This window comes from Chelonoidis abingdonii, chromosome 1 (genome assembly GCF_003597395.2).
Source record: "Chelonoidis abingdonii isolate Lonesome George chromosome 1, CheloAbing_2.0, whole genome shotgun sequence".
In the NCBI taxonomy this organism is placed as follows: domain Eukaryota; kingdom Metazoa; phylum Chordata; order Testudines; family Testudinidae; genus Chelonoidis; species Chelonoidis abingdonii.
Window position 1 is genome coordinate 237,471,276 of NC_133769.1, and position 18,294 is coordinate 237,489,569.

Below are 18,294 nucleotides of genomic sequence, written 5' to 3' on the forward strand. Positions count from 1 at the left end.
AGTCCAGTCTCATACACATACTTTCATAAACTAAAGGAATAAAGAAATAAGGAGAGAGCCCAAGCTCAAGTTTTATATGGCAGAAGGTACAGAATAAAATCCTCTCCCTGCAGCAACCATTCATCTCATTCTCTTTTCCTCTATTAAATTCTCTTTACTAGCATTCTCTTTACTAGCATTCACTGAACCAATGTTTTCTTTCAAGACAACAGCCCAGGAAATTCCTAACCAAAGTACTGTTTGGGTTTTTTTGGAACAGAGCATTAGTTTATATAAGCCAACTTGCGATGCCCGAATTTTTTTGTAATTTCCCCGACCCTTTAATACTTCAGAACTGCACATTCTTATTATTCAAATTTGTTTAATTCTGCAATACACAAAATATGTTCTTGCATCTAGTCACTTTCACTTGTATTTTATTTTGTTTGTTTTTAACTACAAAAAGGTTCCTAGGCACTACAAGAATACAAATACTAACAAATGCAAAACATTTCAAGATCCTCATAAAGGAAATCTTTGTAACAACTAGTATACCAAAGGAACACCACAACAGTAATACACCTTACTGCAGCTTCAGCAAACAATACTAAACAAAATCATTGCACACATTAACACAGTCATATTGCTTGTTTTCAGCAAAAAGCCTGATTGCTTCAAGCTGATCCACTAGTGGTCCTCTTCACCTACACATAATTGGACAGCTTGCATGGCCAGGAGCTTTTGCATCCAATTTTACAATTTTTGTAACCATACCTTTCACTGATTATCGGGGGGAGGGGAGATTGCTTTTGTTTTCCCTTTTGTTTTTGTTTTGCTTTTGTTTTCTGACTTTATTTAACTGGCCAAAGCAAAATGGAACTGAATTTATCTGGCTAGTTTTCAAATGTATTTGCCTGATGTTGGGCTCTGAACAAAGAGTTATTCTGAAAGGGGCTGAGCGCCCAGCACCCATTCATTTCGATTGGCGTTGTGAGTGCTCAGCACTTCTGAAAATAGCCAGGCCACTTAGACACCTACACCTGAAAATTTTAGCCTTCAGGTTTTAAGCTTTCAGATCATGATAAATACATGTGCTAGGGACATAAATTATTACCAACATATCCGGTCAATGCACAAACTGTCCTATTGTCATAAAAGAACAGCAATAATGAGGTGCAGGTAACCTTACCCTTTAATTACATTGAGGCTAAGGGGAAAAACCTGATCCTGCCTGACAGCAGCACAAAATAACCTTTGACTCCAAGCTCTGTCTTTAGATTCAGGTCACTACATGACAGAGTAATACTCCGTTCCTAGAGATGAAATGAAGACAAATATCACCATGTGTTTATCCAAGTTGCTGGTGGTCTGGCTGATACAACCACATACTTTTAAGAACTTGGTCAAATGCCTCTAACTGCTGGTTAAATGGAAGTCATAGCAACGTGGCAAGTTCCAAGCAATTAATTTCCTTTAGAGAAACAGTAAGGCCTGAATTACATTTCACATCACATGTAGAAGTCTTAAGAATTAAGGGAACAGCTGTGAGCCCATGTTAATATTTCTGGAGGACAACAAATTCCTTCTAGAAAGCAGAAATACTAAGAAATTGAGGTATGTCCTTTCAGGGGGACAAAACCACTTGCTGTAGCAACAAAGTGGTGTTACTATTTCATTGAGAAAGTTTAATACCAATAACAGCATACATAGCCCATAGTTTTAAAAGATCTAAGTAAGTGACATCAGACAAGGAAATAGGTGGGTATAAAATGCTTATAATAAATAATATACAGAAGCTCCGTTCATTACATTATACAGACCCTGAAAGAATTCACACTCTTTTAGTGCTGCATGCAGAAAATTCCTCCCACGCTGCAGAATAAAATAAATAGGCCACTACAGCTTTATACATTTGATTCCACATAGGACATCAGCATTCTGAAGTCCAAGTGCTTGAAAATATATTAATCTGATGAAAAGACTGCATAATAGATTAAAAACACACCCAAAGCAAACAAAAAAGGTATACATGTACACATATGGTACATTAAGAACGAGTTGGCATCAGCTATTTGAACGAAATGGTTATCATGCCGAAAAGAGAAAATCTAGTTAGCAACAATATTTTGGCCACGTGGCTTTCTTTCAGGAATAATCTGGTATGAAGAAAAAAAATCAAATGTGGCTCTCTCTTTTTATAGGCAATTCCTGAAAAAGGTATCCTCGTTAGAGCATTGCTAATAACTCTATGCTATTCTATTTTCCATGTGAATTTAACCTTTTTGTCATGTGTACAGGCAGAAAGAGATATAGTTTATTACATTTTAGTCTAAGTGATTACCAGATTATTATTTATTTGTATTGGAGTGGTGCCCAAATGCCCCAAATCTACAAGATTGATAGTCAAAAGGAAAATATTTGAGGCCTCAAAGAGACCAGGAGCATTGGTGACTGGAATGCATAAACACCAGGGGTCTGTTTCTCACATACATAGCACATACTCATATCCCCTGGGTAACTCCCATTAACATTAAATAGTGTAACACTTAACATGCAGGGAAAAACAGGGACTTTGAAAACTTAAAAAAAAAAAGAAAATCCCCTAAAAATTTAAAGATGCAGGCCCATGGGTTTATGGAAATAAGATGGCTACAGCACAGTATCATAGAAATGTAGGATTGGAAGGGACCTTGAGAGGTCATCTAGTCCATTTTCCCCCTCCCAACCTCCACCTGCCCCCCTAGTCCACCCTAGCAGAGGCAGGACCATATATATCTAGACTATCCCTGACAGGTGTTTTTCCAACCTGATTCTAAAAACCTCCAATAACGGGGTACCACAGCTTCTCTTGGTAACCTATTTCAATACACAGCTACTCTTATAATTAGAATATTTTTCATAATATCCAACCTAAATCTCCCTTTCTGCAGATTAAGCCAACTATTTCTTATCCTGCCTTCAGTGGGCATGGGGAACAATTGATCACCATCCTTGGTATAACAGCACTTAACGTATTTGAAGACTGTTATCAGGTCTCCCCTCAGTTTTCTTTTCTCAAGACTCAACATGCCCAGTTTTTTTAACCTTTCCTCGTAGGTCACGTTTTCTAAACCTTTGATCATGTTTTTTGCTGTCCTCTGGACTCTCTCCAGTTTAGAAAGTTTGAACCTAATCTGATATTAGGGCTGGTACAGAGGCAAAAGAGGATCACTTGAGTAGGCTGGTGAAATGACTGTCCTCCTGATAAGCACAGGATAAAGGATTCCAAATTATCATCTCCACATTATCTTCAGTACACTTTGATACAGGTCAGTTAGAAGGATCGTGTTAATAGGCCCTGCTTCAACTATGCAGGCAGAAAACCATCCCATGAAAGAGAAAGGGTATTTCTGTGAAATATCTACAAAATTTAATAATACTGATGTCATGTAAGTTTTGGTATAAATTGCACTACGTAAAACCAGAGTTATGACTTACACAGTGCCATGTGTGTGCACAGCAAACAAGGTCCTCGAGGAGCTTATGATATAATTAGATAATAGGTATTATTGTTACTGTTATTTACATTGGCCTACAAGTGTACAAAGCAAGGAAACATAACCTCTATTCCAAGAAGCTGATACAAGCCTAGAACATGGCAATGAAACAATACTTGAACAACTGGTTAAACTGTGTGATGGCCAGAAAATTCAAAAGAAAAAGCAGCAAAAAAACATTGAAGAATAAAGAACAAAACTAAACTAAAAATAAAAAACCTCACAGACTTGAAGGGAGGATCATCATGTGGTTTTACAGACAGTAGTTTACAAGCTAAAAAAAACAGATCTAATCAAAATCAAGTTAGCCTTCAGACAATCATTGTACTTTCACTTTGCTGACCTCATGAACGCAGTAGGTCACCACCCAAAAAGCATCCATGGATTATTGCAGGTTAAGTTCTGGTTGTAATGAGAGACAGTTAGGTTTTGTCAGTGCAATGTTTCCAAAAAAGCTGAAAGGGTCAATGACTTCAGCCTAATATACAATACATTTGAGCAGAAGTGAGAAGGATAAAAGAAGGTACCAATATAGAAGAGATGTTTTAGGTCACAGAGCACATATTCTTATACACTTAAGTGTGTTAAACAGACTGGAAAAGACACCATTGACCTGGGATTCCAAAAAAAATAGGAGAACAAGTAAGCAATTATACATATATTCGTGGACAAAAACATTCATTAAGACAGAGTTACAGACATAAATAATTATACATCCATTTAGTACAACTATCAGAAGAACATTCAGATTACCAAAATAAATGTTTTAAAGTCAGAAAATTCACTGTTAAGATTAGACAAACAACTTTAACTCTCTCTTTGTATCACTGCACACGGCCTACCAAACAGTGATACTGGTTGAGTAACTATTCCAGTAAAGTTAGTAAATTATATCCTTCAAATGAAAACTCCATATAGCCCATAGACTCTCTGACCCTCTTCTCTCCTGCATGTGGAATTGGTGAGATCTCAGCATTTATCACCAAGAACTGCGTCTTCTATGGCAGAGTAATTAGGAAAAAGCTAAATCCTGAAAAGGGCACTGCAGAATCAGACTTCTGTGTCCACGTGGAGTCTCCCTGATTTCCGTGGAGTTTCACCCATGCTGAATCAATTACAGAATTGGGTCCATAGTTTAATATTAAAGTTGCTGTGTGTTGATTATATTCTATATGTTGATTATATTGGGTGGGTGAATAAGGGAGACTTAGTATAGTAGCTTGTAGAAAGTGATGAGGTAGAGGCTGATCAGACTTACGGTGAAATGTATCTGAGAGAAAAATGTAGTTTTTTTTACTTCCTACAGAAGCAAGATGTGCAGGATTTATATATTACTGCATGCAAATGGGATGGTTGATATGTGGCCTATATATAGCATAGAATACTCATAACCCTAAACAATATGGCTGGCACCAAACGGTGCACTAGGAGAGTGTAGCTACTTCTATATTAGGTCATGGTTTGCAGAACAGTGTATAGATCATACAGCATGTAAAGTGCAGGAGGACAATGATGGTAGGATCTTGACAATGACTGCAAGAGTAGTGATGTATTCTGAGTGGCTTTAGGGGTTTCTTTCTCAGCCTATTGGCATTGGTTGGACATGAGTTAGTGGCAGAAGAATTAAGGTGGATGGTCTGATCTTAGCTAAAAATATTTTTAGTAACTTTTGCATTCTAGTTTCTTGTTTAAACAAACTTAATTCTCTTAAGGAAGATTTTTATCTCTAAATGTTCTCGATTGACATTTACTGCAAAATATTAAGCCTGTACAAGGTCAGTAATGGCAAACTTGCTGTTTGTATAAACTTTAAATACAGTGGAGCACAGATCTTGTGTTGTCTACTGTATAAATCTCAAAGTACATTGTTGGCACTCAAATAAATAAGAACAGCCTGCAAAACAGTTAATGTAGATTATATATGAACCTCATGCTCCCTTCATGAAAGGGAGCTTATGCAAGGGGGGGGCAAAAACACCTAATTTGCTATGTCCCATAACTCAGAAAACAGCTTGCCTGATTAACCTCTAACAGTCAAAATAAAAGTCTTCTGTAGCTCATGATAAAGGATGTGAATTTTCAGGACAAAAGGAGCTGTTTTTGTTAGAGACGGAAAGAAAAGACAGTGCAGTTGGCACAGACACTTCTACAGCCTTAAGAATAGTTTAGTTACTTACTATGACTTCATAATGCACATACACTGTATATAAATACACCTGCAAGAACATCTATATGGGAAAAGAAAGGACAAACATACAAAAACGGAGACCTGGCTAAGATTTCTACTTTTAGCTTTTCTCTTCATTTACAAAGTAAGAAAGGAAAATCATTAAGATGTATATATAATCGTCCATTTCCAGAGAAGTCTACTACCTGAGACCAGAAGAGGTTGTGATATATACATATCTAGAGGAGATAAGTTTTTCAAGCAATAGCTGGAAACTGAAATGAAACATTAGAAATAGAGGGCTTATAGAATTAAAGCAAGAAATCAGGAGTCTTTAGCTAGTTAATAAATAAATAGAAAAAAGTGTTCAGATAATCAACTGAGAGCCTGTACCACAAACCACATGGGCCTTGAACCTGCAAAGATTTCCATGTATGAAGCCAATGGAACTATTCACATCTACAGCGTGAAAAATATAAGTTTTTGCGGCCTGGGGCCATCACTACAATGGGATCACTTGCATACATCAGAACTACCTGGTTGATAAGAGTTTGCAGGATTGGAACACAAATTCACAGGTTATATATTGGGTTCTCCTTCATTTGGTATCAGTCACTCCTTGGGGAAGTGGCAGAAAAAAGACTGTTGAGCAGAGATGAAGCTTGCTAAACTGGACTCTCCCCTTTACGACCTCTATTGGGTCATGATGGAATGCCAGCTCTCATGTCCTAGCAGAAGGAAGGCTGTCTCTTAGCCAAGGAAAGAGTTAAGATGTTATCTTGATGGAGTTTAACAAAATAAAGCAATAGGAGCTATTCAAAACCCCATAAAGGAGATAGAAATGGTTTTATTTATTTTTGACATCTTTCTAAAATAATTTACAACTTGATAGGGGAGGATGTGAAGTGTGTTTGCACATAAAATTTTAAGTTTTTAATAAACTGGTAGTGACAATGAACATTTTTTGTTTTCAATCTTAAAAACACTTTACAAACATTAACTAAGCCTCCTAGCACTTCTGTGAGACAGATTAAGTCATTTAAAGTCCACTATAAATTATCAAATTGTGAAAGTGAGTGCCCTACCTACTGTCTCGTAAAGGTTATTTGGAACACTTTCCCTTTTTTTTTTTTAAGTTGTTATTTCATTAGAAATTCAACACAAAAAAATGCAGTTCTGTTATGGTGCCAGGTGAATATTCACAAAAAATGAAGGTTTTTTAAAAAATCACCTTAATCTAAAAGAAGAAAAAAAAAAGTCAAAGTTGAGCAAGCCACCAGCATATACTTGGAAGCATATAAAGTCAACCAGTTGTGAAAATCACAAAGAATTTGGTGTGATTGAATAGGCCCATGTTTCTAGCTGTTTAATCAACAAATGGCTTTCTTATTGGTCTATTTCATGTGTGCACATGGGCGGGGGCAGAAGGGGTTAAGTGATTTTTGTTCGGTACCAGATAGATATCCTTGGAAACTAATCTCTACAATGTGGATACAGCATAGGCACCGTCTGAGCTAGGCTTCTCCACCCTACCCTTGCCAGTGAGCTTCATCCATAATTGAGAGGATAATTTAGCGTCTGTACCTATTCAGGCCTTGGCCTCTATTGAGACTGCCAGCAAGAACGTTAATCATGATGGGAGGGAGGGGTCCTGTGCATGCTCTATCCACTAGAATTGGACTGAAACCAACTGGTGTACACCTGTAAACCAGCTTATAAGTGCTGAAATTTGTTTTTATCACACCTTTAGTTCATACTGGCTTCCACTGATTCCATGATTTTACTTAATGTTACAAAAAACAAAAACAAAAACCACCTGTGTGTGTACATTTCACTTATACACTATAGAGGTTAGTACTTTTGGCAGGACTTTTTGAATCATTCTGCTGTAGGTAACTGAAATATGTTGAAATCAGTATAAACTCAGTGCACTTTTTCAAGCATAAACCTTATGAAATAAAAATTGCACATGATATGATAGTGTCCTTTCATCAGTGCTATCATACCTCATGACTATTCATTTTTGAAGTATTAAGTAGAAATGGTTGGCTTTTACTATTAAACTGCACAGACTCCTCTCCAGAGTGCCTCTTCTCTGGTCTGGGATTAATGAATAGCTGATAATGCTGCATTGCAAAATACAGTAGAAGCCAGTGCAGTTTGCTGAGTTCCAAAAAGGAGTGTTAAAAAATGTGTTATTCTGCAGCATGACAAAGAAAATCTCCCATTAAAAGCAAACCCTCTTCCTGTTTGTTTTCTTAAAGAAAACTGTAAATGGTATTTTCAAATGTTATATAAATGCTTGAGCTTCATTGAATTAATAATGTATCTGTCAGTGGGGGACGTTGTGCTTCACTAAGAAGACAGAATTCAAAGTTCAATGTTACCATATTTTCCAACAGAAGAAATTTCCGTGTGTAAAATTATATGTTACAAAACATATTTGAAACCTTGTAGGATGTGAAGACAAGATACATTCCAACTAAAACCAGGAGCCAAAGAAAGAAATGTAGATCAGAAAATGAAATCTAGTTTAGATTAATACTGCTCTGGCTATTAGTAAGGAACGCTGCTTAAAAACAAAACAAACAAACCACATCATTCTGCTTTCCAATGGAAGATGAAAAAGGTAACCGCACATTAACATAGGAAAACTCATAACCTGATGAGGCTTAAGGATTTTGACAAGTACACGTCTAACTATTGTATAGTATTAGCACTACTAATCTATTCATAAACAGGTCATAGGTCTTAGCAATTAATACATCTAGTGCATCTTGTACTTTCTGATAATAAACTACAGTAGTTAGCGTCAACACCCAAGCGAATATATATTTATTCAATGCACCTTCGAAAGGCATTAAAATAACTTCTCCTCTTCCATTATATGATACTTTCCTAAATACACACATTTTAAATTACATGAATGCCATACTTGTTTGAAAAGAGATTGCATTATGTCCTAAGAATTGCACACTACTTAGCCATTATTAAGAAATTCTAAATACTTACATCCCAGTCTCAATTTCAATAGGAGAAACCAGACATATTGATTGTTTAACCACATTACTTGACCTGCTCTACTTCCAATACTGACACTGTGATGCACCCTTCTATTGAGACCTGTGCGAAGTCAACAGAAAATAAAAATAATCTGAGTCTATCACGCTCCTAAAACCAAATCTCTTACTCAGCCTGTGTTATTTTAGCAACATAATTAATCTGAATGAGGGAACTGGGGTGGGAAAGTAAGGTACCCACAGTCGTATATTCCTCTATCTTCCAGCAAATGAAGGCATCACCAAATACTAATGCAATGCAATATTTATTAAGGCCATGACATCACTGAAACCAAGGACAAAGCAGATACATGAGTGAAAAGTAACATGAGGGACAAAATGATCTCTGGGCTGTCTTACATATATGTAGGCATGGCATAATTAGATTATAATTTTTAGGGTTGTCAATTAATCGTAGTTAACTCACGTGATTAACTCAAAAAAAATGAACTGTAATTAAAAAATTAATCATGATTAATCACACTGTTAAACAGTAGAATACCAATTGAAATTTATTAAATATTTTGGATGTTTTTCTATTTTTCAAATATATTGATTTCTATTACAACACAGAATACAAAGTGTATATTGCTCACTTTATATTATTACTTTTTATTACAAATATTTGCACTGTGAAAATGATAAACAAAAGAAACAGTATTTTTCAATTCACCTCCTACAAGTATCGTAGTGCAATCTCTTTATCGTGAAAGTGTAACTTACAGCTATAGATTTTTTTTGTTACATAACTGCGCTCAAAAACAAAACAATGTAAAATTTTAAAGCCTACAAGTCCATTCAGTCCTACTTCTTGTTCAGCCAATTGCTAAGACAAACAAGTTTTTACATTTACGGGAGATACTGATGACTGCTTCTTATTTACAGTGTCGCCTGAAAGTGAGAATAGGCATTTGCATGGCACTTTTGTAGCCGGCATTGCAAGATATAGTAACTCCTCACTTAAAGTCGTCCCGCTTAATGCTGTTTCATTGTTACGTTGCTGATTAATTAGAAAGCATACTCATTTAAAGTTGTGCAATGCTTCACTCTTACGGCGTTTGGCTGCCTGCTTTCTCTATAGCTGGCAGCCTCCCTTCAGCCTCCTCCCCCTAGCACCTCCCACCCGCCAGCAGACGCTGCGGATCAGCGCCTTCCCCCTCCTCTCCTCGGCAATCAGCTGGCTTGCAGCGTTTTGGAGGCAGAAGGGAGTGGGGAGGAGCGAGGACTCGGCGCGCAGGCTCCCCCTCCCTCCTGCCAGCAGTAATCAGCTGCCTTGCAGCATTCAGGAGGCAGGGGAGGGAGGGGGAGCCTGCACATCGAGTCCTCGCTCCTTCCCCCTCCCTCCTGCTTCCAAAATGCTGCAAGCCAGCTGATTGCCCTGGCAGAAGGGAGGGGGGAGGAGCAAGGTTTGGAGTGCCCCCCCGTCCCTCCCCTGCCTCCCGAATGCTGCAAGCCAGCTGGTTGCCCCGGGCAGAAGGGAGGGTGGGAGAAGCAAGGACTCCGTGCACCTCCACTCCCTCTTCTGCCAGCGGCAATCAGCTGGCTTGCAGCGTTTAGAAGGGAAAGGAGGGAGAGGGGAGGATCCAGGATGCAGCAAGTGAAGTAAAGGGGGTGGAGGTGGGGGGGGGAGAAGAGGCGGGTTAAAGGTGGGGGCTTAGGGGAAGGAATGGAGTGGGCGAGCTGAAGGTTGAACCCCCCGCCTCTGGTGCTTGCAGAGTAGGGGAAGCTGCCCTGGAACCTAACCCCACCATTTACATTAATTCTTATGGGGAAATTGGATTCGCTTAACATCGTTTCACTTAAAGTTGCATTTTTCAGGAACATAACTACAATGTTAAGTGAGGAGTTACTGTATTTACATTCCAGATATGCTAAACATTCACATGTCCCTTCATGCTTCGGCCACCAGTCCAGAGGACATGCTTCCATGCTGATGATTCTCATTAAAAAAATAATGCATTAATTAAATGTGTGACTGAACTCCTTGGAGGAGAATTGTTATGTGTCCTGTTCTGTTTTACCTGCATTCTGCCATATATTTCATGTTATAGCTGTCTGGGATGATGACCCAGCACATGTTCGTTTTAACAACACTTTCACAGCAGATTTGACAAAATGCAAAGAAGGTACCAATGTGAGATTTCTAAGGACAGATACAGGACTAGACCCATGGTTTAAGAATCTGAAGTTCCTTCCAAAATCTGAGAGGGACCAGGTGCGGAGAATGCTTTCAGATCTAGCACGTAAATATCTTGTGATGCCAGTTACAACAGTGTCATGCGAACGCCTGTTCTCACTTTCAGGTGACATTGAAAACAAGACATGGGCAGCATTATCTCCTGCAAATTGTAACCAGACTTGTTTGTCTGAGAGACTGGCTGAAGTAGGACTGAGTAGACTTGTAGGTTCTAAAGTTTTACATTGTTTTATTTTTGAATGCAGTTTTTTTTGTACATAATTCTACATTTGTAAGTTCAACTTTCATTATAAGGAGATTGCACTACACTATTGTATTAGGTAAACTGAAATACTATTTCTTTTGTTCCTTTTTTACAGTGCAAATACTTGTAATCGAAATAGTTATAAGTGAGCACTGTACACTATGTATTGTGTGTGTAACTGAAATCAATATATTTGAAAATGCAGAAAACATCCAAAACCATTAAAATAAATTGTATTCTATTATTAACAGTGCAAATAATCGTGAGATTATTTTTTTAATCGTGTGATTAATCATGGTTTTTCTTTTAATCGTTTAACAGTCCTAATAATTTTGTATATGGCTAGTTTATTTTAAATTTTTTTAGATGTTTATCAATTTAAATTTTTACAGTTGTCATAAATCACTGGAGAGTTAAACAATTATTTAAGGACAATAGGCATTGAGATTCAAAAAGATGAGGTTCCATAGCCATTAAAACACAAATTGGCAACACTACGATGTCAAAATATACAAAGTTAAGCAAACTCTAATGAGTTCTCAAGAAAAGTAAAAATCACTTATCTGTAAATTTCTGCCATCATCTGTGGAAATATTTTTTCATCTCTGTGTGTGTACAGTGCAATCTACATTTACCAACAAAAATCTAAACCTTCCAAGCCTACATATAAGTTTAGACCTGAAACTATAAGAGCCAACACAAACAGTTTGCAAAATCAGGTTTCAACAGCTGTGTAACTACCATGTTTTAATAGGTACAACTCTGAAATCTCTCTTAGGGTACGTTCTGTTTGATGTGAGAGAAGGTGAAGGGAAATATTATCCTTCCCTGTGAAAACAGATATCCTTCTTTACTTCCACATAAGTACAGTGCAAGTGGGACTCCTAGCATTCTTAACACTGTATATAAATTTTATAAATCAATTTTAAATGAAATCCCACAATATTAACTTTCAGATTGCCACAAATACCCTACAAAGCTGAATCATCTACCGAAGGGGAGAAGAATGCCCCAAAGCTACATTTTCACCTTCAGATATTTCTCTCAGATTTACTCAAGTTAAAATTATGTATATTCAGAAGAGGCTGTTATTTCTAGGCAGGGCTGTAGTTCTAGTGTTTTTGTTTAATTTCAACCAACTTGTCCAAGTAGGCCATTTGGTAAAAACCTATAAATGGTACCCAAGGGCTCTGTGTTCTTGCTGCAAAGAGGTCAGCTATTTCCTTCTAACTAAAAATAGTCGAGGGGGGGAGACTGAAGTTTAATTTAGCACCTGAAAAACAGTTTACAAAATAATTTTCATCATGAGGCAAGATGGAAATAATGAAAAAAAAAATGAGCCTGCTCATGAGACTTAAAAATTCTTTGTGATTTTACAAGGTTGGCTGGAGTATAACCAGCCAGTATTAAAATAGGACTACAAATTAAAATAATAAACAATAATGTAAGCTCAAGGCCGGCAAAACGCACAGCAGAGATGCAGAGAAATCTACTCCTTCCCCAGATTGAATGGATTTACTTATCATAAAACCACCACAGAGTGCCACAGTTCAACATCACACCCCCAAAGAGATGTAGAGACAATGGCTTACAATGGACAGAGCACTGCACAGGGAGTCAGGAGCTCCGGCTGGGTTCTCTTCCGACTCTGCCACTGACCTCTATGACCTTGGGCAAGTTACTTCACCTCTCTCTGTGTCTTCGTTTTCCTGTCCACCCTTTGTCTGTCTTGGTTATTTTGATTATAAACTCTTCAAGGTGGAAACTAACTCTTAGTATGTGTTCACTTGGGGCCAAACATACATACATACATGCACGCACAATCATCTACAGTGTAAATTCTATCACTTGATTTGAAAACAGTAGGAAATAACAGAAAATATTAAAAGTGCACTGACCCAGGGATTAAGCACTACCATACAGAATTGCTGGGTCAATTTTCCCAGTCTGGTGCCTTGCTCTCCAGATGGCCAGAGCTCAGAATATTGCTGAGTATTCCTGCATACCTCAATGCTGACCAAACTGTACTATTAAGGAACAATATTATTTAACTCCAAAGGATGTCTCATCCAGTCCTATTCAGCTTCAAGGATGTTGGCCTTTGAGAATTGCTGCAGCCTAAGGAGCCACCTCTCTTCCAAAGAGGCAAGCCATATTATGACCCTTTAAAGGATAGGTCTGGTTCTGGCCCTGTAACTACAGAGATGAGGAAAAACTCATTTATAAGTAAGTGGGAGAATGGAAAACAGGAAAAACTGGCGGAGAGGACATCTCAGGGCTCTGAAAGAGAGAAAAGTTCTTCTCCCTGCCATCCTCAAAACTAAGGGTATAAAAAGCTAGCCTTATAAAAGTCTTCAGAGGGATTTATGATCCATGCAATGGAAGAGCAAGAAGGTGAAGTCCCAATATCATTATGATAAATGTAGGATATATAAGTAATTTACGGAGGGGGGGGACACAGAAGACAATTTACTGCCAGAGATTTCTTCTCCTAAGGCACTTGGACTATTATGCAGCTGCCAATGTTTATATGCATGTATAATTATTAGCCTCTTTAGTACTAAGACAGACTTTTTAATCTTAAAAATGGCCTGTTTGTTCTTTAGCCCTCTGAAACACTTATATTGAGATACTGTACTGTTTAAATATCTGCCAGTTTTACTATTACTGCATGTAGCCCAAGAAAGGTTTAATATGTGTTTAATATGTGAGAGTCTATTTCTCTGCCCACCCCACCCCCCACTGCCAGATCTACAGGGGAAGGGCTCCCTATTTGAATATGACTGTATTTGTGATGTTGCAATTATTAACTGTCATTTACCCAAAAAAAAAAAATAAGAGAGAAAATTAAGAAATCTGAAATGGTGCTCTTGCTCCCATCCTGTTTGATATCACAGAAAAAGGAGTTATTTAATTTGAAAACTGTGAGATGTCTCCAGGTTTGGTAACACGTTGTCCATATAGTTCTAGGCCAACCAAGAGGCCTAAATCCACCATGTGCTGTTATGTGGTAAGCAAGGTTTAGTGCAGTTAATCTTGTACATGCTGTGTGAGCAGTCTCAGTTAAAGGTTCACTAATAAATGGGTCAAGGAGAAAGATGTGACATTACAAGCCTTCTTGTGTAATATGCTGACCCGTTTTCTTTTCATTTCAGGTGGCCCTACAAAATAGATTGCTTTTCCCCCTGCCTCCTACTTTAAATGTGAATTGTACGTGGGGGGGTAAACATATCAATAATACAAAATTCTCATGCAGGAGAGTGAAAGATCTTTTAAGACAACATGAAGAGGCCAGACTTTGTGAGAAAATTGTATCTACTATAAATCTAACTTTTAGGGTGTGGTTTTGTGTGCAGTATGCCTATCTGAGAATTGAACAACATGTAATTAAATAGGCCAAGGGTCATTAGCATGACATACTGCAATACTAGTTGACCTCACACCCATTTAAAACAAAATAAACTGCTGCAATTAAAACAGCAACACAAAATAGGGAACAGAATCATAAAAGGATTATAGTTGGGAGGAAGGTGCCCACCATCCTGCGCTACTAAGTATCTATGCTGGGCACACTAACTTAGAAGAAGTGTCCTGTTGTCCTAATGTGTTAATGATAAATGATCAAGCACGTATTATTTTTGCCTCAATATATATGCAACAGGTCTGCAATTTTATTTTCTTGCAAACACTGCAATAGTGCTCTCTGCTTGTAATACAAGTCACACTGAATATTTTTTCCCATAACATCAGCACTGGTCCATCATTTTGTTAAAGGATTGCTTTTCAGTTAATGACAGTATTACAAATCATAAACAAAAATTAACTTGTTTACCTACTTGGAGCTAAACTTCGATTTACCAGAGAGTGATCAACTCCTGTGCTTGCTGATTCAAACACTAGATGAATGGGATTCCCCTCCCCCACCCTGGGTTGTGCAAAATGCACACTCTCTACAGTGTGAATACCTTTTATTTTGCTACTGAAATACTAAGGGGAAACGTGAGTATCTTAAGGCTAAGTTATCATTTAAAAAATTCCCCTCTGAACTCACTAACCCTTCCCCTGCACAAATCAAAAAACAAACAAGTCTCCTTTCCCTCATTCAGAGGAACATTTCTAAAGCCACCACATTGGGTTACTACTCTCTGCCTTAACCAGGGTTTAGAAACTCCAGCAGAATTAACAATCATAATAAACCTTCCAACGATGCAAGACTTTCTAGCCTTTTCCAGTCACTTTAGGGTCAAACACACACACAAAATCATGACACACTTGAGAGAAACACACACAGCAAAAATGTGGGAAATCCAAAAAAGAAATAGTCACCAATCCAGCAGAATCAGATACAAAAGAAACAAATAAGAAGAAGAGGGGAACATGAGGAAACTGATTCCATGCACTGGAAAATATGGCAAAGGCAAGCCGTTTTAATCACTAAACTGCATGTCACAGCCGCACACAAAAAGGTCCAAATGATGAATAATCAGTCCTCCAAACTCACCTCACTCAACGTGTATTAAAGGCACAGCTTTCACTTCTGGAAGCAGCAGAGAAAAGCCTCAACTTCTGCAAGAAACACACACAGAGACTTTTTCACTTGCAGTACATGGTGTAACTCTTCTTTTCCTAGGTCCCAGCAAGCGTTAAAGGAGACTGTAAATCCCAGCACCACACACACACTCCTCCTCCTCCACACAGCAGAATCAAAAGGAAGTCCCAGAGAGTGGGAAGAGGAAAATGGAAAGTTTTTGGTGCGGAATGGCGGTCAGGAGGTGCTGCTGCTCACTACTTCATTAGCAGAGTTAATGTGTTTGGTGTGAGTGTGTGTCTAAGGCTTCCAAGAGACAAGCAGCAGCAGAAGGAGGAGGACTGAGGGAAAGACACACAGAGATAGTGACCTGGAGGTGGGGGGGAACCAACCAGCCACATTGACCTGAACTAGGGGAAGGCAGATACACACAAACCCTCTCTTCAATACCTCTCCCTTCCCCCAAAATCAGTCCCCACACTCCCCCAGAAAACTTCAAACAACAAAAGCACGCCTACCCAAAAAATGCTTTGTTTTTTCTTCTAAGTACCTAAGGTAACTTGTTTAATCACTTAAGGCTTATTTTTGTCATTATTTTGAATCCCAGGGATTTTTTTAATCAATCCTCCCCCCATCTACTAGAAAAACGAAATATTAACCCTGTAGACTCAGCAATAAAAAATGTCACAGATCCATGAACACTGCTCTCCGTCCCCTCCTCCCCGCATACAAACACATAGTTTGTCTGTAATAGTGTGTACATAGATATGAGTATATACTATATCCCCATTACGGTCTGGGGATAGCTTAGTTTACATTAATTGTATTAAATTATGTATTAGTGTATATTGTTATTATTTTGCAAGTTTCAGACTGCTGAAAGTGTCTTTGGATTTCAAATCTGAAAATATTCACAAAAATCAGCTTTGAAAAAGTCATTTTAAAATAAATCTAATTTACATTCCCACAACCCTCCCAGGAAGTAGATCTGGTAATAATGTATAGTTATTGAACATCAAACCATTCATGTGTTAACCCAATTGGAAAAATACTCCAGAACCACCTTCTGTTTTTCTACCTATTCCAATTTTTTAAGTGTTTTCCTCTATAATATGCCAGACAGCAAGAGCCTAATTCTCAATAATCTTAAACATAACAATCTGATCAAAAGACAATGGGTGTTTTTCAAAACTGAAAATAGCTGGGAGTTCAGCAATCAAAAGAGAACATCAGCAAAAATGAATTCTTATATATCTTATTATAAAACATGAGTGATGTAAAACTAATGCTTCTATAACATTATTAGAGCACATTAAATATGGACTTACACAGTCTCCATAATTGTGAATCAGCAGAATGGATTTTATTATATACCAGCTGAAATTCAACACCCCCAAAAATGTTGTTGTTCTTTTGCCTTGAACATGCCCTTCTTATTTTTCTCTGGATTTGTACAGCTTGATACTGAGATATTACATTCAATCGAGAAAAGAAGGGAGCAATATAAAAACCAATGCAAGTAAATGATGCAACATTGCCCTGGTTACATGTGCTTCCCTTCCCCCAACCTCTTACTGGTGAGAGTGCTGTGTTTTTTCCGCCTGTAGAGTCACATCGTGGTTGATTGATTCTCCTTTCGCCTTGCTCAGTCATTCAGCTTTGGAAAGTAAATAACAAGTTGACATCATTACAGCTCTCTGCATTACTGTGACACATTCCTCTACTACCACATACTGTCTATTAGCTGCGCAGTAAAACGCACTCTTTTAAAGTTGGGATTCCAGTATTGGGTTGCTTGCTCTGGCACAGGTAGAACTTTGTAAATAGCCTACTGCTATGTTTGAAACATAAAATGCTTAACCAGTTTCAATATTTTAAATTATAAAATGGTTTATATAGATATAGATATATAGATATGCAAAAACAGTTTTCTGACTCCCTGTCAGTGACGCAAGGTCAGTGTCAATAATATTCAGTTAATGCCCTGGCCATGGCCTATAGCCTTCTTTTACTCTTATGAAACAAACTGTCTATAATCAGACTATAAGGACCTGAAAGTATACATGATTCATTGCACTTTACTGGTGGTTAAATTGTGTCAATGTTTTGGTCTGGTACCTTATCCCGCCCAAATGTGAAAATCACGCAAATACATCGCTTCCTGGAGTATCTGTTTAGATATGCTAATCCCTTTGGTGGCAATATTTATTTTACCTTGTAATTCATATTTTTTGAAGTGGCCAGTCTTCTTGTTCGTTTGACTTATTTTTAGATTACAGAGGATGTTATGCTAGTTATATTTTCAATTCCTGTTGCAGATTTAGATAAATCCTCCATGTGCTGTCACTGAGAATTCTCATAGTAAAGGATTATGATGTTGTGAACAGAAGCTGCATAGAGATCATCTCCATGCACATTAAAACACGATACTGAAATGGCAAAAAAAATTTAAAAAGCACATATACCAACAAATTCTGAAACATTACAGCCTAAATGCAATGCGAGTCATATTCAGCATCTAGATATATGGTGCAAAATCGTCATTACTAACAGAGACAGATTAGCAAAATTCTTCCTATTTTAA

General features: G+C 37.7%; 1 protein-coding gene across 8 annotated transcripts in view; it reads right to left on the bottom strand.

Annotated features, from left to right (window-relative positions):
* The window catches only part of TBL1X (transducin beta like 1 X-linked), a 271,928-nt gene extending 254,506 nt beyond the window's left edge, over positions 1-17,422 (bottom strand). For 2 of the 8 annotated variants that reach the window (XM_032777664.2, XM_075060624.1), the window contains exon 1: positions 15,684-16,028. The gene's annotated coding sequence lies outside the window, so the exon portion shown is untranslated. Of the gene's footprint in view, positions 1-15,683; positions 16,052-17,038 lie in introns of those variants that run through there. The other 6 variants (XM_075060629.1, XM_075060635.1, XM_075060632.1 and 3 more) reach the window with 6 other exon arrangements.
* Between the last annotated feature and the right edge of the window lie 872 nt (positions 17,423-18,294).